The 26,820-nt window shown below is 39.6% G+C and overlaps 1 protein-coding gene across 1 annotated transcript in view; it reads right to left on the minus strand.

The window, feature by feature from the left end:
• Window positions 1–26,820, minus strand: part of MACROD2 (mono-ADP ribosylhydrolase 2) — a 1,333,771-nt gene that overhangs the window by 403,903 nt on the left and 903,048 nt on the right. The gene's annotated exons all lie outside the window — the stretch shown is intronic.

Genomic DNA, 26,820 nt, shown 5'->3' on the forward strand with positions numbered 1-26,820 from the left:
ACTAGCTCCAGCTCACCACTGGACATACTCCAAGACTCCAGTTAGTCGCAAGCTTGCAATTGAGAAATGAGCACCAATTGCCAATAAATGTTAATTTAATTCTGCTTCCACTGATTGGGAAAACTACAAGCAGCAGTGGAGAAGTAGAGCTATTCACAGGAAAAAAGGATCCAAAAAAGAGAGGAATAGCTAGGTTAGCAGAGAAATTCATACCCCATGAGCACACCTTGTAGCTGCAGGAGACCAAGGGAAGGGTAGAGCAATAGATTGCAACCAAACGGTAAGGAACTCTGAGAATTTTTTGCAGAGTGAAGGGTGAGGAGAGAAGCCAGAAACTGGAGGAAATGAAAACTAGCACAGACCTACTAGCTAGAAGACAATACAAAAGATGGAGCTCTTAAGTAGTGTCAAAGGACAGTAAACTGAGAGTAAAGACAAAACACACCCTCTTTCCCTGCAGCTGGTCCTGGTTAGTAATTTTAATCCTCTGCTTGTAGGTTCCTGATACAAGTCATAACAGAAAAATCATATCTTTTTAGGCTGCAAACAGTCATTATAAAAGTTACACAGTCAGCAGAGAAATTCAAGGTAAAAAGGAGTGTTAGCAATATTTTACCAGTCATTGAAAATTAAATCCTTAGGATTGTTGTTCACTTCTAAAACCACCGCCTGTAGTTAACCACTAGAGGGCTCCCTGGTAAGTTGTGGGGGTGGCAATAACACAAGAATTACAGGAAAAAAACCTGGCACTGTTTCGAGCTAAATATCACCATTCTCTGAAAACTCAAGAGTTAAAATATTTAATAAATCATGACTGTTTCATTATTACAGGAAGCGGGCAGCTGTCACTGATAGACCTCAGACACCCCATTTTCTTTTATTACAGTATGTTATCTTCAGAATAGCCGGGAACTTTTCCAGCATTTTGAAATCATGGTGGGCTTGTGTGCCATACTCAATACACATCCATTGTTGCTAACGTTTAAGAGTTTTTTCCTAGGGACAACTTTCCAAATAAAGCAGAGGCCTGAGAACACTAGGCCCCCAGATGCTAGAGAATTCTGTGTGCAGGCCAGGGAATTTAGGGGTTTTATATTATAAACATCAAGGCTCTAACAAAGATACAATTTTTCAAGCATTTCCTTTCAGGCCACAAAATAAATAAATAAATAAATAAATAGGGCTGTCGATTAATCTCACTTAACTCATGCGATTAACTCAAAAAAATTAATCGTGATTTAAAAAATGAATCGCGATTAATCGCACTGTTATACAATAGAATACCAATTGTAATTTATTAAATATTTTTGGATGTTTTTCTACAATTTCAAGTATATTGATTTGTATTACAGCACAAAATACGAAGTGTACAGTGCTCACTTTATGTTATTATTTTTGACTACAAATATTTGCAATACAAAAATGATAAACAAAAGAAATAGTATTTTTCAAGTCACCTCATACAAGTATTGTAGTGCAATCTCTTTATCATGAAAGTGTAACTTACAAATGTGGATTACTTTTGTTACATAACTGCATTCAAAAACAAAACAATGTAAAACTTTAGAGCCTAAAAGTCCACTCCGTCCTATTTCTTGTTCAGCAAATCACTCAGACAAATAAATTTGTTTACATTTATGGGAGATAATGCTGCCTGCTTCTTATTTACAAAGTCACCTGAAAGTGAGAACAGGCGTTCGCATGGCACTTTTGTAGCCAGTGTTGCAAGGTATTTACATGCCAGATATGCTAAATATTCATGTGCCCCTTAATGCTTCGGCCACTATTCCAGAGGACATGCTTCCATGCCGATGATGCTCATTAAAAAAATAATACATTAATTAAATTTGTGACTGAACTCGCTGGGGGAGAATTGTATGTCTCCTGTTCTGTTTTACCTGCATTCTGCCCTATATTTCATGTTACAGCAGTCTCGAATGATGACCCAGCACATGTTTGTTTTAAGAACACTTTCACAGCAGATTTGACAATATGAGATTTCTAAAAATAGCTGCAGCACTCGACCCAAGGTTTAAGAATCTGAACTGCCTTCCAAAATCTGAGAGGGACGAGGTGTGGAGCATACTTTCAGATGTCTTAAAAGAGCAGCACTCAGATCGTGGATCGTTACTGAGCAGAACCTGTCATCAGCATAGAGGCATGTCTTCTGGGGTGGTGGCTGAAGCATGAAGGGACATATGAATCTTTAGCGATTCTGGCACGTAAATATCTTGCAACGCCATCTACAACAGTGCCATGCGAATGTCTGTTCTCACTTTCAGGAGACATTGTAAACAAGAAGCAGGCAGCATTGTCTCCGGAAAATTGTAACCAAACTTGTTTGTCTGAGAGATTGGCTGAAGTAGGACTGAGTGGACTTGCAGGCTCTAAAGTTATACACTGTTTTATTTCTGAATGTAGGGTTTTTTTGTACATAATTCTACTTTTGTAAGTTCAACTTTCATAATAAAGAGATTGCACTACAGTACTTGTAGTAGGTGAATTGAAAAATTATTTCTTTTGTTTTTTACAGTGCAAATATTTGTAATAAAAAATAAATATCAAGTGAGCACTGTACACTTTGTATTCTGTGTTGTAACTGAAATCAATATATTTGAAAATGTAGAAAACATCCAAAAACATTTAAATAAATGGTATTCTATTATTTTTTAACAGTGCGATTAATCGCAATTAATTTTTTTAATTGCTTGACAGCCCTATCAATGAAAAAATTCTACTCTGCTCCCTGCCTCATCAATTGCACTGTGATATGTATGTGATGTTTCATTACATATGAAGAGAAAAAAACCTACCCACAACAGCAGCTGAGTAAGAGGAGATGAAGGGACATAACAACGATAGAGCAAAAAAGACACATAAATCAACAGGACTACCTGCAGAGTGAGATACCTGTCAGCCCAATACCTGTCAGCCCAAATTTATATTCACGCTGGGTGAGAGGTGAAGCAGTCCCAACTCACCTGCCAGAGCTCTAGCTGCTCAGGAGGGATATTCAAACCCTGGGACAGCCCTTTAACATCCAATGACTTGGTCATTATTCAACATCGAAGCAGGGCAATATATAAACAAACATTTTCAAACTTGGTGATGGAAGCAAGGTACCTAGCCCATATCAGTGCCTTAAAATGTATCTTGCTGTCTTAATGTTGTTAACTACAGAATTAGCCTATCAAGTAAGATATATACAAAAAGGGAACAAATATTCAAAGTACTAAATGCTCAGCTATTCAAGGAACACATTTTCTTCTTAGTCTAGCTATAACTGAGGCTATTTACACCTTCTTCACTCTGATTTTGTACAGCAAAGTGATAATTAAATATAAGAAAACAGTATCAAGAGTTTAGTTTCAGTGTAGCAACTTGTCAGGCAGTTTGTGGATGCACAGTAACTTTTTCTGATTGAACAGGTCAGTCCGTTGAATAATTATGTCTTGCAAATGAAAACTGGAGCCTAAGCCTGCACTACAGAAAATGGAAATAGTCAGTGCTTCCACTGTAACATCGGGGTGTGGGGAGATAAGCCATAAAATCCAACTTTAAAGACACAATGGGGATGCAAAATATTAAATTAAAATAAAACTCCTAACAGTAAGTGTGAATATACCATTATAGTTAAACCAGTTATTTTTCCAGTATGGTAAATAAAAACTGCATACACCTTTACACAGGTTTATGCTTATATATACATACTGGATGTGTGTACTATATCATTTCACACACCCACAAAAACTATGTTAAAAGAACATTATTAAAGTTGCAAAGTGTAGCATTCAAAGGTTAGGAAATTCCAGAGTTAAGGGTACCTTAATTTAGGTCCCTTGTGCACATGCATTATGATACAGTTTTTTTATTACATGATCACATACTTTTTCTGCACAGGACCCCTGGCTCCTTATGTGCACAGGATGGACAAGGCTCACTTAATGAGCAGCTATTCAATATTTTGTTTTATTCTTATTGTTCAGTGTATGGCCCCCATGCTTTATTTACTGCATATTATTCAAACCCAGCAAATCCCACACCCGACCTGCCCTCATTCTCCACCATACATTTCCCTTCTAAGTTCCAGGCTCCTTGTTCAGCCACTTCCAATTTCTCCTCCACCCATGTCCCAGTTTCACCAGACTCCTTGTCCCACTCTACTCCTTTCCCTCACACCCCCGCCCACCATATAGCTTGTTGCTCCACATTGCCTGCGAGAAGAGGAGTCATTGAGAGCACAGGAGAGACAGCCTCCCTGCTCTCTGTTCTGGTGCCTGGCATAGAGCAGCAGGTGGCAGCCATACCAGGGAAAGTCCAGCTTCACCCTTAGCCCTGGGCTGGTACATGCACAGTTGCTCTGTGGAGACCATGCACTTACATAGGAGGAGTTCTGTGGGGATGGAGCATGCTCAGTTGCCTGTGTGGAAATGGTGCATGCACGAGAGGCTGTGAGAGGCTGCAGTCTGGTCAGCACGAGAGGCTGTGAGAGGCTGCAGTCTGGTCAGCATGAAGCTTGCTCAGCGGGGACAGAATCTTCCGAGATTTCAGGTGCTAAAAATCAAAGATGTTTCTGAGCTTGTGCGAACTGTGATTTTTTTAAAGGCTTACAACTTGGCCAAATGTAGGTGGATTTTCACAAAGAAAGCAAAAGGCACATCCCTGACCCAAAGGCCACCTCTCGTCCAAATTTCAAGTCCCTTCTCCAAAGAAAAGGTCAATAGAATTTTTAACATGGACAATCTAATATTTTTTCCTTAGCCTCATACTCAGTATTGGCTAATCCATTTTGGCTGCAATTTTCCAAAAATATTTAGCTTGAGGCAGCACTTGATATAGAAAATTTCAGCCCAAATGGTCAATGTCTGTCAAAGTTATAAGAAACTAAAAACTGGATCTTATACAGGGAAGTGTCAAGGTGGTAAATGCATGGATCAGCAGTGGAATGGAGTTACAGTGGAGAAAAACAAGTGCAAGTGAGAGAAAATTCAGGCCTTTAGTCTGTATTTAGTCCCGGCAGAAGTGCAAATTCAGACTGAATTAACATCTACTGCACAGAGTTCCCATGGTTATTGTGCATTCTTAACATCGGCCCCAATGTTTTCACTTAAACATACCAAACTGATACTAGTATTAAACATGGATCAGGTTCAAGTTATTAAAACATAACGAACTGTAAATGAACAGAATAGATGGAAAATGCAATGTTCAAATATGATATTTGTCCTGATCCTTCCATAGTATCAAGTCTCTGATAACATCAAGCACTGAGTTATAGTGAACTGCTAACGTGCATCGGACACTATAGATTTTGATCCGTAATACTTCATACTTTCAAAAACACAATTCTCAAGGATATCATCATAGCTAAGGAGAAAACTGCTACTGTAAAAAAAATATTTCTGACTTTTAAAAAGGAGAAAACCTGAAATTCCCAAGTTAACCATGCTAAGTTTCAACCTAAGCTGCTACTATGGGCATAAGCTCCATTGACTTCAATGGAGGCATGCCAATTTACACCATCTGAGAATCTGCTCCTAAGCATGTATGTTTAATATGTATAATAGATATATACATACACATACATACATATAAACTATAGAAAAACTCTAACTACAGGAAATTAAAAAAAACAGGAATAGGATTACTAATTCGATAAGCATCTTTGGACAGATAATGATTACTTTTTAACAATATTCTTACAAATATCTGTCATAAAGACACTATGTTGCCAAGTGTTTTAATGTTAACAACTCTGCAGAACCATATCTTTAAAAAAGTTATAGATGGCCATTAAGAGGAGCTGTACTATTCAATGTTTTTGTTTTCTAGAAAAAAAACCCCATCATCACTCCTGCAGCAAACATACGCAGATGTGCTATGCTACCAAAATTAACAAAAAATTGTAATGTTTCCTAATACACTAATACAAATAAAAGTCGCTTGTCAGAAATTACGCTCTGGTGAACGCAGGAGCAGGTAACCATACATTCATTACATATGGCCCAAATGTAAATTCTATTTCAAAGCATTCAAATAATTATACATACTTAGGCCAGAAGAGAAAAATAAAGAAAATTTCCCCACAACATGTTAATATAATTTGAAAGTAAAATTCACTCAGGTGTGAAAGGCCTGATGCAATGACCTACATCCCAGAGTGGCTGGGAGGAAAAGGGGCATGGACCTAAAAGCTATGAAAGTGCTGCATTATCTCCTCCAGTAGGTGGTCTTTGCATGCTGCAGGGGGTGGTTTCTGTGTTAAATCGAAACCAGATAAAACCATAATGATTGGGTCTGGGGCAGGTTAGGTTTGGGATCACAGGATCCACATTTATGGAGAGCCACTGGCCTGTAACCCATACTTATCAATCAATTGACTTGATAATGCAGTAATTTGGCAGTAATCTGTAAGAATATCAAATCCAATCAACTAAGGTCTAGGAACTGAATTGCATTCTCTTTCAGAAATAGTAAATTAATATACGAGACAAAGCTTAAATTTCTCCTATATATTACTGCCAAGCTATTCTGTGATCTGCACTAAGACAGCTAATGGATCTAAGCTTCTCTTATATTGAAACTGAGTATATTTTTCTTGCCTCCCTGTTATGATTGTGTAACAATCTTGGATCATCATCAGAGTTTGAACCCAGGACCTCCATTACAGCAGCACAGACCAGTCCCACTTGAGCTAAAGAAATAACTTCATGAGCCAGTAGTAATAGGCTCTTATTCAGCAACTAGAGGGAGACACACTAGAGGGAGACACCATGCCAAGTGTGGGTTACAAATGCATGACTACATTTTACTTTTCTCCCAACTGTATGTCTGGAGACCTGCACCTCTGTGAGTCAGCCTGGATTTTGCCTCCAGCAGAAAAAACCAAAGCCTTACTACAGAAATGGTCTCATGCTCTTGCCTTCTCTTGTTACACTTATTATGTGATGCCATCTTTGCTTCCCACCTCTGGTCTTACACTGATCATAGTACAGGAGAAACACAGAATCTGTCCCAAAGTCTCGGATACCTGCTCTCATGCTTGCTCCGGATCCCTAGCCAACATGAGTCAACAGAGAAGGGAAAGGAACCATTCTTTATTTAGTCATACAGGAAGACATTATTTCAGAACTAATGCTTGCTTTATATTTAACCAGGGAATTAATTAGGACATAATGATTAAGAAAGGAGATGTCTAATGGAAAGATTATGTTTCTCTTTCATATATATATATATACACACACACACACACACTTAAATAAAGTGGAATAGAATTATAGTCAATAATTCCTACTAACAACCGTTGCAATTTACAGCTTGAAAAATACTTAGCTTTGTAGTTTGTACCCCATCAATTACAATGAATCAGTCTATTAAGGAAATGAGAAATAGAACAGAAATAATGCTTCTAATTATAGAGCTCAGGCTAAAGTGGCCGCATACCTTATAGTAATGAAAAAAGGAGGGAACGGCTGTAACATATTCTAACGGGGGACGCTAAAATCCAGTTATTTTTTTTTCAGTTTCAAAATTAAAGATGTAATAGTTCCAGATGATTGTTTCCTCTTTCAAATCTCCCCTGTGGAGCAGTGCTTGGAGACTGCGGGACAATGGGAGTCAGCAGCAGAAGTTACAGGTCTCCTCTCCTGCCTTGTCCTATATTCCTGAATAAACTAAGAAAAAAGACTGAAACATCCTGTAACACCCACCTCTCACAAGCACCCTCTTCTGGTTGGTTGTGTCTGCCATCTTTAGACCAGTCCTGTCCCTGGCATCGGGCCATAATCCCAGGGCTTCCTCCCTGGAGGCAGTGGTTTCACCCTCTTAGTCTGTTCAGTCCCCTTCTTGGGGGTTTACTGCTGTCCAGTTGTATGCCCTTCGCCAGTGGGCTATGCGGGGGGACACAGGCTGACCCACTACTCCAGGTCCCAGTCCAGGAACCCTAAGAAAAGCAGTCACTCACCACTGTGTCCATTTACCAAAACTATCTTCAGTTCCCTGGACCACTTCCCCGCAGCCCCAGCCTTCACCAATAGCTTATTCTTAACTCAGGGCCCTTCTAAGTTCAGGCCCAGCCAGCCAGGAGCTATTCCTTGCTCCCCCAGTCTCTACTAGCACTGAGCTGTCATTGTGCTGCAGTTCCCTTCGGCCAGCCAACAGCACCATCTACACTCCTCTAGCTCCAGTAAGGAAATTCCTATTTCGGGCTCTGCAGCTCCTTTTTATAGCGCCCTCCTGGGCCCTGATTGGCTGCTCTCTGCATCCTCTCTGATTGGCTGCTTCCTCTGGAAGACCTCTCCACTGCTCCTTTCCTGGGAGGAGTGTGGCAGGACCCTGAGGCCTCCAGCAGGGGGCCTCTGGGTCTAATCCACCCCCTCAAATACCTAGTGGAGGCTTCCACAAGCTGCTACCAGGTCCTCTTTTCTCCAGGCCTCCTAGTCCAACACTGCACAAGACATATGTAAGGAAAATCATCAGTGATAATGTGAAACTAACATATATATCAGAAGGTAGGAATGTGGGGTGCAACAGACATGGAGTCCTTACCAGCACAACACAGTCAGCTCTGCAACTTCTTTACAGCAAACACAGACAACACCATCCTTCAGCTTCCCCCATGCCTGAGCAGATTTAGCACCTGCATGAAGAATAGGTGGCTGAAACTAAGGCCAAGCAAGATGGATCTAATTTAAGGTCTTGTTACTGATTGTTTAGGTACTAATTGGACTGGGCCACAAAGTGTATGTCTACACTGCAATTAAAAACCCACAGCTGGCCCATGCCACCTGACTCAGGCTTGCAGGGCTTGGTGTACGGGGCTGTTTAACTGTGGTGTAGACATTTGGACTGGGGCTGAAGCACAGGCTTGAGGACCCTGCGAGTGGGGAAGGTCCCAGAGCTCATGTCAGTATGGGCAACCTGCGGCCCGCATGCAGCCCTTCAGGGTAATCCGCTGGCAGGCCACAAGACAGCTTGTTACATTGACCGTCCTCAGATACGGCCACCCACAGCTCCCTGCATCCCACACCACTTCTCTGCGGCCACTGGGAGCTGTGGGTGGCCGTGCCCGTGGATGGTCAGCGTAAACAAACAGTCTCGCGGCCCACCAGCGGATTACCCTCATGGACCGCATGCGGCCCGCAGGTTGCCCACCACTGGCTCAGGCTGTATCCTGAGCCGGAATGTCTACACCACAACTAAACAGCCCCTTAGTCCAAACCTGCGAGCCCAAGTCAGCTGGGTGTTTACATGCAGCGTGGAGGATATCCAGAGATCTCAGGGATTGCCTCACTCCCCATGTCCAAAATCTAATATTGCATCTGTGTTCATTAAAGGCACTAGAGCTGACTGTGCATGGGGGGAATCTTGCAAAGGCTAGGTGACTGCATTTTCTTTACAGCTATACCATGAGAGACAGATTAGAGAATTTCATTTCTTTAAGGTGTTGTTACAGCCATCATCACAGTCTTTCATTTCCATTCACAAAATACACTTCTGCTCTTACATTGTTTAGCAGCCTCTGGATAGTTTTTTTGTTTTTTTTTTGTTGTTGTTAATGACTTTGTAGCCACAACACAACCATTATCTTGCTTTCTGTTTCTATCATGCATCTGCAAACATCTGTGAATGGAGCTACAGGCTGTACAAAATTTTAGCTAGTTATTTCTGAATACCAGTCTTAGTGTTCTCTCTGGCCATTACATAGATGAACTTTGTGGTCTCAGCTCACTCCCTCATAAAGAAATGATCATAGCATAAAACCAGCAGATATAATTTTATAAACTATTACACAGCTTTTATTCACCACTTAGGAGAGACCCATGTCTGAGATAACATTTCAACTAAATTTCCCCTTGCTCCTATGGAGGCAATTTAGCCTTGATGCCAGGTTGAAATTATTGGCAGTGCAGTAATGGGGAACTCACACTGTGGGTGTCTATGCAGTACAATATTTGGATTATGGACAAAAGTCTTTATTTCCAGAACTCCTACAGTTCTAACCCTTTTCTGGGCATAATGATATCTTTGATTTCAGTAAAAATGCAATTTCAAAGAAGGAAAATTTAATTCCTATCATCATAATTAAATGTTTCTCATCTTAATTTAAAATGCTATAAATGCAAGTCATCAACTAACATTTAACTGCTCTGTTTCTAAGACAGATCGTCTGCTTTATTTATTTTGGAGCTGGTGAAAGATGCTAGATTGAAAACACTGAAAATTGGATAACTCTGTTCCCAGAAGAGGTACAGCATAAACAAAGGCAATGCAAACTTCCTCTTAATGGTTTGCCAGTATGCTTGCACTCTCAGCTAGAGAGAACAGGCCCACTGGAATCAGTGGAATGAATTCAACATCTTACAATAGGGATGAAATTAGTTGAATATCTTTAGTAGATGAGCATGAAAGACCAGTCTTGACCATCATTTTGTCTATAGTTTCTCTGCTAAGACTGCAGCTAGTGATTAATTAGGACCAAATGTCATGGTGTTTTGTTATGGGATTTACAGTTAGCATCTGCTCACAATTATTGCACTGAGCTATTCAAGGCTTGTCTATATGGAACGGCAATGCACAGTAGGGTGTGCCTTAACAATTCCCTACTGTGCACTAAGGAACTTATAGTGCATGCCAGCAGGCTCTATGTGGGCCAGTTAGTGAGCAGCACATTGGTGTACATTAGAATTCATATATCCCCAATGTGCATTGCAGCGTTGCATGGACAAGCCCCATGATACTACAGTCATTTCTTTTTCTATGCACATGGGAATAACTTTGGTACCTCTAGTAACACTCTGTGCAAAATGAATTTTCACTGGTGACCAGCAGAGGTATGTACATGGTCTTAGATTAAGGAAAGCACTGAAACACATGTTTAAGTGCCCTTTCTGAATAGAAATGCTTTCCTGAATCAGGGCCACTAAGAGGAGGAAATGTCCAAGAATAAAAATAAGCAATATGGACTTGCATGTGCAAACAAAAAATATTTTAAGCAAGCAACAATGGGGAGACATGGTGGAGTAGCAGTAAAATTGCTCAATCAAACTTAGCCCTTAACTACACTTGGAGGGTTTTATTAGTATAGGTATAGTTAAACCAGCCCAATCCTCCTAGCATGGTTGCAATTTATACCAATATAACTCATGCTAGTTGGAATAAACTACACCAGAGTAAGCCAGTTACACCAGTACAACTGTCTCTACATGAGGGCAGGTAGCGGAATAGCTAAAAAAAACAACCCAAAAAATCACACCTCTAATGGAACTGACACAGCTATATCAATATAGCTTTTAAGTATAGACCAGGCTTTTCTGTGGGACTAAACATTTCACCTTCAGCTTGAGGAGACTTTGGAGTATTTGATCCCTGGAAGGATATAACTTGTTGCCTTTATGAAAACACAAATACACTATATATGTCCACTAGGAGCTTATTGTACTAAAATCAACAATTTATTTTCATAGGCCACTATACAACAGTCACTTAGCAATGACTATGCGTCACTACATTCCTTGGTCAAACTCAAACCAGTGAGACTCCACATGCTATTGCAAATCCTCAGGTTCATCCCACTCTGACAAAGAGCATATAAAATGCAATCACTTTCTTAACACTTAGGATTCTAGTCTGTCCTACGCTATTTAAAGTCATCTGGGCTAGTCATTTTCTTGGGCTCGGGTAAGCTGCTATGTGGCACTTTGATGGGGAGGAAGGCGAGTCTGTGACCAGCAGGAGAAGGGTTTCTGTTTGCAGAATCCTGTGTTACATATTCTGTATAAGAGGCTGTCAGGGTTCCTCCCCCACTCTGAACTCTAGGGTACAGATGTGGGGACCTGCATGAAAAGCCTCCTAAGCTTATCTTTACCAGCTTAGGTCAAAACTTCCCCAAGGTACAAAATATTCCACCCATCGTCCTTGGATTGGCCGCTACCACCACCAAACTAATACTGGTTACTGGGGAAGAGCTGTTTGGACGCGTCTTTCCCCCCAAAATACTTCCCAAAACCTTGCACCCCACTTCCTGGACAAGGTTTGGTAAAAAGCCTCACCAATTTGCCTAGGTGATTACAGACCCAGACCCTTGGATCTTAAGAACAATGAACAATCCTCCCAACACTTGCAGCCCCCCTTTCCTGGGAAATGTTGGATAAAAAGCCTCACCAATTTGCATAGGTGAGCACAGACCTAAACCCTTGGATCTGAGAACAATGAAAAAGCATTCAGTTTTCTTACAAGAAGACTTTTAATAAAAAAATAGAAATAAATAGAAATAAAGAAATCCCCCCTGTAAAATCAGGATGGTAGATATCTTACAGGGTAATTAGATTCAAAAACATAGAGAACCCCTCTAGGCAAAACCTTAAGTTACAAAAAAGATACAGACAGAAATAGTTATTCTATTCAGCACAATTCTTTTCTCAGCCATTTAAAGAAATCATAATCTAACACATACCTAGCTAGATTACTTACTAAAAGTTCTAAGACTCCATTCCTGGTCTATCCCCGGCAGAAACCAGCATATAGACAGACACACAGACCCTTTGTTTCTCTCCCTCCTCCCAGCTTTTGAAAGTATCTTGTCTCCTCATTGGTCATTTTGGTCAGGTGCCAGCGAGGTTACCTTTAGCTTCTTACCCCTTTACAGGTGAGAGGAGCTTTCCCCTGGCCAGGAGGGATTTCAAAGGGGTTTACCCTTCCCTTTATATTTATGACAGAGGCATTGTCACATTTTTGTTGATATGTATCAAAGAATGTGCATTTTTTCTAATGGGCTTGATTGTAATTTTACAATGTACCTTGAGTAAGGACAGTGCATAGCTCTGCCACCTCCAGAGCACACCAGAAAACAAATTATGACTCAGAGATCCATAATTTTCCCCCTGCACTTCCCCCATTTGTTCTGCAGAGGGTGTAAATTTTTTCATCCCTTCTGCAGAGCAAAATACTCCCCCTTGTACACCCACCCACCCAGCTGCTTACCATGGAGTTAGTTAGCAGGATAGGCCAGACTGTCAGTTTGCAATCTAGCTCACAGTAAAGGGTCGCGTGTTGTTTCATTCTTACATTTCATACATTCCGAGTGTTACTTTTGCATGTAAGCAAGTGCTGTACTTGTCATTGGGATGTTATGAGATTGGAACTGGGGGGGAACAGGATTCCCATGACTGTACTCAGGAAGGGTGGTGATCCACTACGCAATTTTGATATTTAATTGTGGTCCATGAAATGAAAAATTTGAAATCCTTTGTCCCAGAGCTCACCAGCAGTCAGACATTCAATCCTCATCACATAAAGAAAATAACATATTCATAAACTGGTGTCATAATGTTCATGGATACTGACAAGAAACCTGGAGCAAGATAAACTGCTAATTCCTAAAAACACTATAAAATGTACTTGTCCATAGCTCAGGTGGGAGAGAAACAGTATATATCGTGAGTACACTTTTGAAAATAATCTAAGTGATTTGGAAGCCTAATGGTAAACATTCCTAAGTGACTTGCGAAATCTAAGTCCCATTTTCAAACAACTTAGGGCTGTCCTCAAACTGGTCTACATTCATGCGGAGTAGGAACCTTTTAGTTTGCGCCCATGGCATCCAGAAGGGGGAGTTACAGCACAGCACTTTGCTGCACACTGCTATTCAGCCCCCGTAGTCCAAACTCTGGGGCAGTGTAGACATAGCCTTACTGCCTTAGGCTCTTAGGTCCCTACGTTTCATTGAAAGTCAATTGGACTTAGGTACTGGGTTCAGGGTCCTAAGTCATTTAGGTGCTTTTAAAAATGTTACTCTATATACCATATGACTCACCAAGGCCACATAACACAAAGCTATAAATTATAGGATTTATGTGCCAACTCTGTGTTTAAAAAAAAAGCTCTGCAAAACCAGCATACATTAAGTATGTTACATTACATCTTTTCAATACCATCATGCACCTCAAGAGCTCACTTTGCAATGTTTGTTCTAGAATCATTACAATTGCAAATTCAATCCGCTCCCCAATCTCATCCTATCTCCAATTAAATGTCATCCTGATTCTTTTTGAGAAAATTCTTCCAACCCTGTTTGGAACTAAATATGTTAAATACAAACCCAAGTTATTTCCAAACTTTTGTCGCCTGTCATGATTTCTATATTTGTTATAATTATAAATTGTAATTTAATGAATAACAAAGCTTACATTCACACATTATTCAGAGAAAATGTATTAACAAAATCCTGTGATGCAATTTGATACACCAAAAGTGAAGGGAAAAATTAAAGGGAAGAATTAATATGAGACTGTTTAAAATTCAAACTTGATTATGCCCTAATAATCAGTATAGCCCAGGTTTATTAATCTGTCATTAAAGAATATAGGAAGAATAATTTCACCGGAAATAAGATTGTGTATTTAAGTAGGCTGGATCCACCACAAATCGGTCCATGTTGTCTCCCTGAGTCACACAGTGGTCGAGAGCCAGATTTTATCCTCATGTCCAGGAACAAATTCCAGTGACTTCCATGGGACCATGGGTGAGCATTTCAGGTAAACACTTCATCACCTGTCATCTTACTATATTTTGCATCAAGATTCTCCATTGTATCTTCAGTTACCAGACAAGACAAAAAGAAAGCTTATGGAGCTTTATGGAGCCTAAGTTTATGGAGGAGATGGTATGATGGGATAACATGGTTTTGGTAATTAAATATTCATGGTAAATAGGCCCAATGGCCTGTGATGGGTTTTAGATGGGGTAAGATCCAAGTTACCTGGGAAAGAATTTTCTGTAGTATCTGGCTGATGAATCTTGCCCATATGCTCAGGGTTTAGCTGATCGCCATATTTGGGGTCGGGAAGGAATTTTCCTCCAGGGCAGATTGGAAGAGGCCCTGGAGGTTTTTCGCCTTCCTCTGTAGCATGGGGCACGGGTCACTTGCTGGAGGATTCTCTGCTCCTTGAGGTCTTTAAACTACAATTTGAGGACTTCAATAACACAGATATAGGTGTGAGGTTTTTTTTGTAGGAGTGGTGGGTGAAATTCTGTGGCCTGCGTTGTGCAGGAGGTCAGACTAGATGATCATAATGGTCCCTTCTGACCTAAATATCTATGAATCTATGAAAGCTAACACTGAACAGCACAAGGATGATTGACCCAAAAGGTAAAAAAATAAACAGTAGTGATTAATAAAGACATAAATAACCAGCCTGATGATTTGGTGGCAGTTGATTACTGACAGTAGATAGGGGCCTGAGCCACAGCCTATTGAACTCGATAGAAACGTGCCTATTGACTACAATAGGTTTGTGTTAAGCCCACCTAGCTACCCTAAAGCTACATAGCTAAAATTATACAACTCTGACACAAATTTGCTTCACCTTTTAAGATAATCTTCACAGGTTTTCTTTGCTGGACATAGTCAAAGATAAATAGAAATATGACTCTCAGACAAATATTTACAGGTCTCGGTATCACAGAGTTCTTTGCCTTCCATAAAGCTCAGCTGCTGAAAGAAGTCACCCCTAGAGGTTAAAAGGAACAGAAGGACATCTTAAATGTTTTGCTATTCAACCAGGCTTAACTGGGGATTTTTTTTTCTTCAGTGAGTAGTTACCACTAAAAGCAGCAAAGGGATCCTGAGAGTTTATTTTGTTTTATTTCTGTTGGAATTATTATACTCTACACCAAGACCATTCAAGATCAATGGTAAGAATGTGAAGGGAAAAAAAATCAGAGAAACTGATACCAAAATAAATAGTTATTTGTAACAGAAGTCTATTTTAGCACTACAGTGATTGTGAATAGAATATTGCAAACAATAAAGATGGCCTGTTGCAATCAACTATACAATATGGTAAAATATTCCAAGAGTATTTAGCACACTATGGGTAGTTGGTAAAGCTATTTGTTAAGGAATGGAACTTGTCAAATAATATTAATCAAATAATTTATTTGAAGAATCTCACAATATTTTTGAATGTATTGATTTTAAATTATGTCGACTGTAAACATCGATTTATTTATCCTCCCAACACTCTGTGAGATAGGGAAGTGCTATTATTTTACAGATGGGAAAATGAAGCACAAAGAAGCTTGCCGAAGATCAGCAGAGGAAACTATGGCTAAATCAAGGAACTGAATTCACTTCTCCTGAGTCCCAGTCCAATACGTTTAACCACAAGAACATCCTTCCTACCTATCCAGTGAAAAGTCTCCCCCAAGCCTAGAACTCTCCAGCTTAATTAGATCACTACACATGGCCACCAGACTCATGGGAATGATGGCAAAGGCTACGTCAAAACTGAATGAGGAAGCATTTTAACACTGGGCTGTCTATCCTGTTGTTTGTTTTCCCTGTCTGAGCTCTGAAGTGCAGCTAGTAGCATCTTTCTCTGGTCCACAAACCCAAGCAAGGGGATACATAGCCCTTCTCCTATAAAACCACAACCCAGTGGAACAAAGAGATCCCTAGATTTGAGAGGGTTTGCTTTTCCTTTCTCTTCCTGCAGTGAGCAGAACTTTCTTTTGAGTAAGCCTGTCATTTGCAGAGTCAGATTTTACGGTGTTCTGTAGCTTGCAAAGCACAGAAGACATCAGCTAAATTCAGGCCTCTAAATGCTCTGTTTTTCACACAAAGGCACATACTAACACTTGTACACATGCAGGCTTCTGTAATGTTTTGTAAGTCACAGTGTTACCCTGGAGATGGTGCAGACCTACATGCCCCTAGCAGAGCAACAGAAGACACTGAATTTTAGGAAGGCACAATACCTCCTCCCATTGTTCTCAGGTGCAGGGAGTCCTTAAAGGAGCGAGCTGCTGTGACACCAGAACTGCTGATCGGTACGGGGGAAGTGGAGCCATTGCCTCACTTGCACAGGGAAGGCCTTCAGCTCAGGGGATGCTAGGTTATTGCATGTGTTTAGAAGAACACAAGCACTGCCGTTGTGGCCAGTACCTGTGCAGGATACACAAGACAGGGATGGTACCTTGCACTCACCCTTTCCCATGTGCAACTGCATAGGAGCCAGTCACAATCTGTCCCACAGCACTGTTTGCATTTCCACCCACTTTACATGGTTTACACTAGACTGTTAATACCCTCGACAATTTGAAATTTGGCACACCAAGTCCCAACCCAAAGCAATTTCTTGCACTATCTACGAGTCAATATTGGCTTTATTTTTCTCTGCTACTTTTATAATGATACGATAAAAACACAACAGCACTAACCCACAATAATATATTAATATCTGAAATAGGAGATTTAGCTACATGTTTGTTTATATTAATAGCAGTTATGCATGTAAATCCATACCTAACACATACACCCCTAAACCCCCAGGATACCTCACATGACTCTCTGCACTCCCAAAAGCAGTGTCTCCCATATCTACGCTGCTATTTTTAGCAAGAGTATTTTGCTGCCTCCCCACTGCCAGAGACTTTCCACACTGCTTCCCCTGCCAGAGCCTTTCACTGCCGCATGTAGCTACACACCACAGTGACATGTATGGACACAGCTTGCCCTTCACTGCAGCATGTAGCTACACATGTTTTGCCTGTACTTTACATGCCTCCATAACTGTAGACATAGCCTAAATGTCTTTGCTTTGGAAAGTTTCAGACATGCTCTATCTTGAACATTGCTGGTGTATTAGTTATGTTATTTGCCATATTTATAGCTCTCATTTATATAAGTAATATATAACATTAATGCAAGTCTTATTTCTGAATGTGATTGACACCATTTATAAAGTGAAAAAGAGTAGAAACATAGTTCTATTTCACTTCTTCTAGCCGCCCTCACCATCCTGATACAGTGGATGACTATCTTGTTTGGATTCCAACCCTGTCCACACATCTAAGATCGTCCCAGGTGAAGAAGAGCAAGGATATACAATTGATCTCCATTGACCTGTAATGTCTGTGTCCCTGTGGTCAAAGGTGAGTGACTGAGATGTGTGTTTCTTTTAGAGGGAGGTAAAAGAGGCACTGATTGCCTTGAAGGAGTACATGATGATGAAAGCTATGAGACAGGAATAAAGCTTCGAAGTGGCAAGACAGATAACAGATAAAATTCCCTTCCTTGTACAGAATAAACAACAGAAGTTGTGAATTACGGGGGTATAGTTTCAGTAAACAGATTTTGTAATATAGACCAGGAAAACAAAGGCCTGAATTTTTTTTAAAAGGCCAGATTTTTTCCCCCCTATTGTTCCTGGATACTAGTCATAAATGTATAGCTACCTCACGCTCCGTCTTTGCCTTGCTTCTCCAGCTGTATTCCACTGTCACCCCACTCTTGATTTTTCCTTCCTTCTCCCGCAAAGGACTCCAGCTACAGTCTCCCCTAGTCTGTTTTCGCCACCCCCACAAGAGCTTTCCTTACTACTGTAGCAAGCCTGTTTTCGATGCCTCTTTAAAGATCTGACCTATGGCCTGGCTCGAAGAAAGATGGAAGGCAATGGATGTAGTTTAATTAGACCACAACTTTATTTACTTAAAATATCTAGGAATAGCCAGTAATAAATTGTACAGTGAAGGTTATTATTATTTCTTTAATCGCGTCCACCTGTTTCGGGGGCTGCCACCAGCCCTCCCACTTTGGAACCTGGTCCCAGTCAGCCTGTTACTGGGACTTCACTGCCTTCACCTCATATGAAGGATAAGGGGGTTGGGAAAAGAAGGGGTTGTTTGCCTTTCTGGTCTACCAATGTTAGAAGCCCCGAATCTCGCTTCCCCAGCTTCCCTAAGGGATGCTTTCCTCCAAATCCCCTTCCAATCCATTTTATCCAATCACCATATTCCTTTTGTAAAGAGTCGCTGTGCTGGAGCTTTGCCATAACATTCCCATCAAACCTCCCTGCCTAGCCAACCAGGTCCCTAGCACACTGTGGGGAAGGCAAGAGTCCATCTGGCAGTCCGGGGGAAATTCTTTCCCATTCCCCCTGGGAAAAGGACAACTAGCATAATGTCCCTAATGGATCATGAAGAAATCCAGTCCTCCTGTGACACTATGGATGGGAGGATGGGTTTGCAGCCCCATCACAGTGAGAGAACTGTGAGCTTCTTCAGAACTGCCTGGGGTATAAATACCACCCTCTTCTCTGTGTAGCTCAAAAGCTCGTCCCTCTCACCAACAGAAGTTGGTCCCATAAAAGATATCACCTCATCCATCTTGACCCCCTCCTCTAGTCACCTGGAAGTCAGTGCCTCTTTACCTGGTCCAGCCACTTCTTGTTCCTCCCTGCGGCATCCACATAAACCTTCCCCTTCCTCTGCCAGCAAGAGCAAAGGGGAGCCCTTATAGGGGTAACAACCCCTTATCTTCTGGCCAGCCAGACTAACAACCCACCACATACAGTTGCAGTGACCACATGATTGCTGGGGTGCCTATTTGAGAGGAACAGTAACTGCGTGATTCCTCTTACTCACTTATGGACTGATCCAAAGCACAATGAAATCAAAAGAAAGTCTCCTACTGACTTCAGTAAGTTTGGCTCAAGCTCCCATTTAAACAGGTTTTCTTTACCAAGCTGCTGTGTGAATGATCCACACAAACAATTATGGAAACTGACCAAGGCCAATATTTTCCAGAATGGCCTTGGATTTTGGGTGCCTCACTGCTGACTTTAATAGGTGGTGAGCAACTGGAACGCTCTCTCACTTGGTGCAGTTGGTGCTCAGCACATCTGAGAAATCAGTGCTGATATATCCTAAATTGGGCACCCAAAAAATAAGGGACCAGAGGTACTTTTGAAAATGTTGACCAAATGATCTAGATTCTGGCACACTCAGACTGAGTAGTACCGAACTTCACAAATGGTCCCACCGTTTGTGGGACTATTCATGAACCAAGATATTATTCGGCATAAGTAAATATACCAGAATCTGGCACTATACAGCTGACACATCCATGCAATAAGTGCTGTCAAACACACAATAAATAAACTGCAAAAAAAGAAATATCTTAATTTCTCTATTCTCATTCAACCAGTCATCTTGGATGCTCCTATAACAATAGTAGGTAAAATTTTTCAAATTGAAGTATGACTCTTCAATTTCCCAGTTCTCCAAGCATGTTGTATATGTCTTACAAAGGGGTGTTTTTTCATATAATACGGTGTATCACAAAGGTTATTTCACTGCATGTAAATAATGGTTGTGGTATTTGTTGAAGTCTTACTGGTTTCCACATATTTCATGTTAATACTTAATAAAATATTTCTTTAAAAATATTAAATGAAGAAAAACAGAATGGAAAACTAGCAACGCAAAGATTTTTCTGAAAAATATACTCCCGAATGTAGAAGCTGGGAAAATGGAGAAACTAATCAAATGGAACTGGAATTGGAAAATATAGATATAGCCTTTATTTCCCTGCTTTTCTGGTACAGGTGCCTCCTTCCATTTCAAAAAGCATATTGGTACCCTCTGATTATCTTTGAATGTTCTTTTTTTTTTTTCCATTTTAAGAAAGTGAAACAAAAAGGTCTAAATCAGAAACTACATTACGTATTCAATAAATGTTCTTAAAAAGTCACTTACATTACTAACATTTAATCATTCATGTGAACCACTTAATGCGAGGTACAAAAGCAGCACATACACATTTAAACAACTTTGTAATTTGTATGTCAAACAGGTGACAACTCTAAAGAGCAACAACAACAACAAAAATGAAGAAAATGAATGCAAAGAAGAAGGTTTAGCTGTAGAATAGAATGCTTTGGAAAAAGTTTAAAACCAGGTTTTTTTACATTTTTCTACTTCCACATACTTTTCAGTGGAATAAGAAATAATTGAGAGGTTGTTCCATGCATGATAGTAGGAACTCAATAAAAGGAAGAAGAAAAAGTGTTAATGTTTAAGGCCCCAATTTTTCTTTCTGTCTTCTCTACAAATTCTCATTGATTTCAGTGGGAGTTCTGCACATGCAGTGACTGCAAGATGGGGCTCTAATTGCTTGTATTTTCAAACCGATGGAAAGGCTTTAAAGCTGAGCAACTTCCATTTGTGCTAATGGGAACTGTATAGCCAACAATGCTCATGTCATCTTGAAAATATTCCCCTTTTATCTTGCTCTTTTTAGATCTGTCTCGATGGAAGAGCTCTGAGGGCTCTTATTAAAATGTAATTATGAAATTCATAACTAAACACAATGTTAAAAATATTGTTTAATCTATGTCTTTTTCTCTGACAAGTGTGAAAATGTGTGCAATATGACAGAAGGCTTGCTACAGTAATTGCATGTTATGAATGAATGACAGAGAAATATCTGTCTTGCTGAAACAGCTGCAGAAGGTAGGTTGCTCCTGTACAGTTTTAATTTATGTGCCATCTGTTTAGCCATTTCTTTACATTTTCCTTTAACTGATTAAGGGATTATTTTTTTCCCTCATACAGGCATAGCCACATTTTACCTGACCTTTTTCACATACATAAGAAACACCAAGAGAAAATATTGTGTTCATTTTAGATTAGATGACAATGTTTATTAGAGTCGGACCATGGCCACTGATTCTTAAGAGCTACATTCTGATGGGCAGGTTAGTCTTTTTGCTGATGTCATAAATGTGCACCAACTCTGTAGGGGGCAAAGCTTGGAACTCATTACTGAAAAACATGAAAGCTCTTTTTCTCTGACACCCATCCACCCACCACAACAACTGATATGGGCTTTGACAGACCCACCACCCACACCTCAAAATTTCCATGCTAGCAAGCAAAGGGCAGATTACGTAAGGGGAAACAGTAAGTGTTTTCGTGATACTGATTTCCAGTAGTTATAGACACATCCTAAAGCGATCATTTCCTTGGGAGTTTTAATTATAATGGTAAAAAAGAAAGAAGTAATATTCTAAACAATTTTTTTCAAAAAATATAGTATTTTCAAGACCTACCCAGAATTTAAGATAGATGCATTTTTGGATAGTAATCACTGTTGACTTAAATTTGAATTAAAATGCTAAATCAATTGCAAGATAGCATTAAATAACACTACATTAATCTTAGCTGATTATCAAGGCTTTAATTCCTTCTTGGAGAAATCAAAGGGAAAGAGAAAACAAAATACCCCCCCACACACACACACAAAAACTCAGCCCTAAGTGTGTGCATTCTCATTGTTTTTCCATCAGTGGAATCAATCAAATTATAGCTACACAATAAAAGTGTGTCATACAATGACACTACATTTAAGGATCTTTGCTTATTTCTGTTGAAAAATAATTATAGTTTATTATCTTGCCCATTTCATATCATATCAGGCTGAAATTTGCAAAAATAATAAAGTATGGTTCTAAGAACATAAGGACTTTCAAACCAGAGCAGACCAAGAGCATTGCCAAGCATTGCCATCCAATTGACTATGTTGTCAGTAACAAGGCTCGTATTGGATGCTTAAGTGGATGATGAAAGCGTCCATTCTATACACGATCAATAGTGCAATACTAAAATGATGGGACGACACACCTGCATCAGCCCAGCTAGTGTTCACTTCACATCCTGACACATGAGACGGGCTATCCTTTTAAGTTTTAATTTATAGTACTTTACTAAGTATAACAGAAATTGCTATTCTTATTCAGATACATTTCTAATCCTTTTCTGAATGTCACTAAACTAATTGCCTCAATACTATCCTGCAGCAGTAGGGTCCATAGGTTTATTTTATGCTGCTTAAAATCAACTGTTTTCTTTGGAAATTTGTTGTTACTCATTTCCATCCTGTGTCCTATTGTTTTTGATGACAATAGGGTAAGTAAGAGCATCCGATTTACCCTCACTTACGTTATTTCACCACCTTCTATTATATCTAGCCTTACTAACTAGTCACATTAAATGATCCTAGACTTTTCCCACAATGTAGTTGACTTCATAGTTCCCTTACCAACACATAGGAAAAATGGACATTAGAGCCATAAATAGCTCAAAATGGGTTTTAAAATAAGAGGGCAGTGCCATCAGGCATAGCTGTCCTTTCAATGACCCCACTATTGCTGTACCATCGTGGGGGGTGAGTGGGGGAGGATTGCTTGACCCCCATCTCACACACTCCCTAGCAAAACTGACAGATCACTGGGGAAAGAGCCTTCCCATATCCTCTTGTCTATCTTGAATAAGGTATGGGCCATGAGAGGGAAAGCCATAGGTACCATTCTGCCCTCCCCATTGCACTATACACACAAAATTTTGGATTGTGTATGCTTGATTCTGCCTTCTGCCATGAGTGCTGCTGGCTACAAGGGGGCCTCTGATTCTATTCCTCTCTGCCCCTCACTGCTGAAGAGCTGTTCTCTGCAGCTGCAATGCTGCCTGCTGCTATGTCCTTCCTGCTCCTGCCACAAGGAAGCCCTATGGAGTGTGTTATTTCTGAAAGAGACGCCTGTGGGGCCCCTCACAACTCCCAAAACAAGATTAAAAAGTCAGCTGTACTGAGCTATTACTACCCTCACTTTATTACAAAACAAGAACGAGCAATAGAGCCAACTTTTAAATTCTCCTTTAATATAATCCCCAATCTCTTGAGTCTTATACTTTTTTGCTGCCCTTCGCTGGATCTTTTCTACTTTTGCTATACACTATCCTTTTTGAGACAAAATGACCCAAACGGAAGGCTGTATCCAAGACCTACTTCCATTTATAAAATGCTATTATTATATTTTTCCATAATAACTTTTATCCCCTTCTTAACACAGCTTTGCATTTTGCTTTCTCATCCATTACCATTTTTACTGAGTAGTCCACAGTGACTCCCAGATAATTTTCCCCAAAGGAGTTACAACTAATTAAGAACTCATCCAATGTCAGTCATTTACATGATTCCATTGTGGATTTTGCAATTCTCATCTAGAGCCCTTTGAAGTCTTATATAATGTTAATCACTGAGTCATCAACACATTAGACCATTTTGTTGTTTATCCCAGATCATTGTTAAATGTATTGAGCAAAACTGGCCCTAGTGCTGATCTCTAAAACACTCCACTGCTAACCTCCTACTACATTAAGAATTGATTGTTTGTTCTTAGTCTTTGTTTCCTATCTATTAATTGATTTTTTAATCCACTACATGCAGTGGTTACTAAATTCCCTCAGCAGCTTCTTGTGAGAGATTTTATGAAAAGCCTTTTGCAAGTTTGCTGTAAATAACTTATACCCACTATTTTCTCAACTCTTTTACAGAATTCCATTAAAGTGAGATACATGATTTCCACACACAAAACCTGGCCTTGCTGCCCTGATCACATTATATTAATCTACATAGCTTTCCAAGTAACTCTTTTAATGATTTTCTAAACTTTTTCTTCATTACCAACACTAAAGTAAAATGCTGGTCATTCTATTATTTATTTAATAGACAAGGGGCCCTGATCACATTCAGGGTCTCAATGGGCTAGATGATGTAATATAGGGAAATCTAGTCCCTGCCTCAAAGAGTTTATAATATAATATGACAAGCAACACGTGAAAGTTGAAGGAAAAAAAGAGACTATCAAATACATACGACTGTATATACATACAAACACTTACTATTTTGTTCTTTTTTTACTGTTTTGTTTTACATTAACATATAAATAAGTATGAACTTTCCTCAGATGCACCTCAGACTAGTCACCATATGCTGGCTGAATTCTTGTTGGAGTTATTGCAAAAGCGGGTCATGGGAAGGAATATGAGAGACAGGGTAGTAGCCTTACAGCTATCAGTATACAGTGGACATCACTAGAATAAAGGCTGACAAGGTAGAAAATATGAAGCGCAGACAAGTAGACAGTCAAGACTGGTATTATTAGCTAAATGAAGGGGGCCATGGTATGACGAGAATGGGGAAATAGAGATCAGCAGCGTCATACATATTAAGGAGAAGAAGAAATGAGTGGAGGAATGGTGGGCAAAATTGTAAGGCATTTCAAACAACTTTGGACCAGTTGTAGCTGTAAAGAGATTAACATTAAAAAAAAAATCATGTAGATTGTGATCCATACGGCATATGAAGCACGGGCTGTTGGTATTAGGACAAAAAGAATGACCAAGACTTCATTCAACATTTAAAAAAGGAGTCACTTCTGTATAGTAACCAGCGTTCATAACTATTAAGGGATGTTTACAACAATGACATGGTATTATGATAGGGCCACAATAGCAGTTCCACTGAATGAACTATTCTGTTACTAAAGGTCAGGTTATACAGGGGTATAACTGGAGGAATTGAAGTGACTTTCAAGGAAATCCAGGCCTTAAACATGGCAATTTTGGTCTCATTCACTCATATTAGCATTTCAGTGAAGTCACTGAAAGTATGCCATAAATGTTTTACTAACTTAAAGTAAAGCAGAAAATTAAACTACATAGACTATACGCTAAAATGTTAAAGATCTGTTTTAAACCCACAAAAGTAGTACCATTTAGCATATGTCACTGAAAGCTGCCACTTTTTCCATAATTCACTCCAACACTAACATGTGCCATAGTGTCACAATATACCACAGTGGTCTGGTATACTGTAGAGTATGAGAAATCACCTGCTCTAGTGAGACAACCCAAGAAAAACTGTATGATCTGCCAGATTTAATCACCTCTTCTATCATTATTCCAGCAGCTGCCATTCCCTTCCATAAAAAAATAAGTCATTTGGTGAGCATTAACAGTTTAATGGATGGTGACGTGTGGCTGAAACAGAGCAGTCATTCAGGATACTAAATGATCGGTTACAGAACACCAGTATGGTCCCATCTCCTTCCAAACTAGTAACCCTATACAACAGATTGTCATTCGTAGAACAAACCTTGCCTGAGAATTGTGATTTTATATCCAATTAAGAGAAATTTTCCGGAAAAAAAGGGTTCATAAGGTTATGTGAAGTTTTCCCTTAGCAACAATTTTAGGATTAAAAAGATTCAAAGACCATTTGGCTACAATCATCTCCATCATAAGATGGGAGTAGATTTTACTTTACTGGAAATGGTCCAAGAATAATGAAGCTCATATCAGCATGCCTTTCCTAAGAAATAATATATATCACTTTATATAGTTGCTCTAAAGTCAAACAAACAAAACTCCACACTTTAAGACAATTCCCAGAAAACATTTTAGACATATATTAAGAACATGGAAGGAAAAAGAATAATGTCTCAGTGTACAATCAAATCTCACAATGAATCATGTCATGTCACTCTTTCAAGTATCCTAAATATTCATATATTGCAAGCACCATTAATACTGTAAGTTTCTGTGCCACATCTGAATACTGCATTTGAAGCCTTTACATTTAGCATTTGTATTTGTGAAGGAAAAACTGCCCAATAGCACTGCGAACATATCAGCAACCCTCCCTAACTGATGCTGTATCTTTTATTATTATAAAATACAGGCAGCTGAAATACTGAATTTTGCAACTGAAGTTACAGACATTGTTGTGCTAATGATTATCCCACATCCTTTTAATCTTTCTGTAGTATTATGTGTTTTTTCTCACATGTCGATCAATAAGGGACTGATCAAAAGCCTATTAACATCAATGAAAAGATTCCCAATGACTTCAATGGTTTTGGATCTGTCCCTTAGGGTGAAATCCTGGCCCCATTGCAGCCAGTGGGAGTTTTGCCATTGAATTTGACCAAAAGTAACACAGTTAGCTGCAAAGTAAAAGATAATGACAATACAGACAGCAATTAAAGTCTGTCGACTCTGACCAAAGGTGGCCAAATTCTCCACAAGCAAGAGGAGTTTTTCAGAGCTTTCTATCTCTTTGGAAGAGGTTACAAGTGACAAGCTATGTTTTATGATGGTTTTACAGTGTAGATTACTCTCCGTTAAGGACTGAGATGA

The sequence above is a fragment of the Eretmochelys imbricata genome, chromosome 3 (assembly GCF_965152235.1).
Source record: "Eretmochelys imbricata isolate rEreImb1 chromosome 3, rEreImb1.hap1, whole genome shotgun sequence".
Lineage (NCBI taxonomy): Eukaryota > Metazoa > Chordata > Testudines > Cheloniidae > Eretmochelys > Eretmochelys imbricata.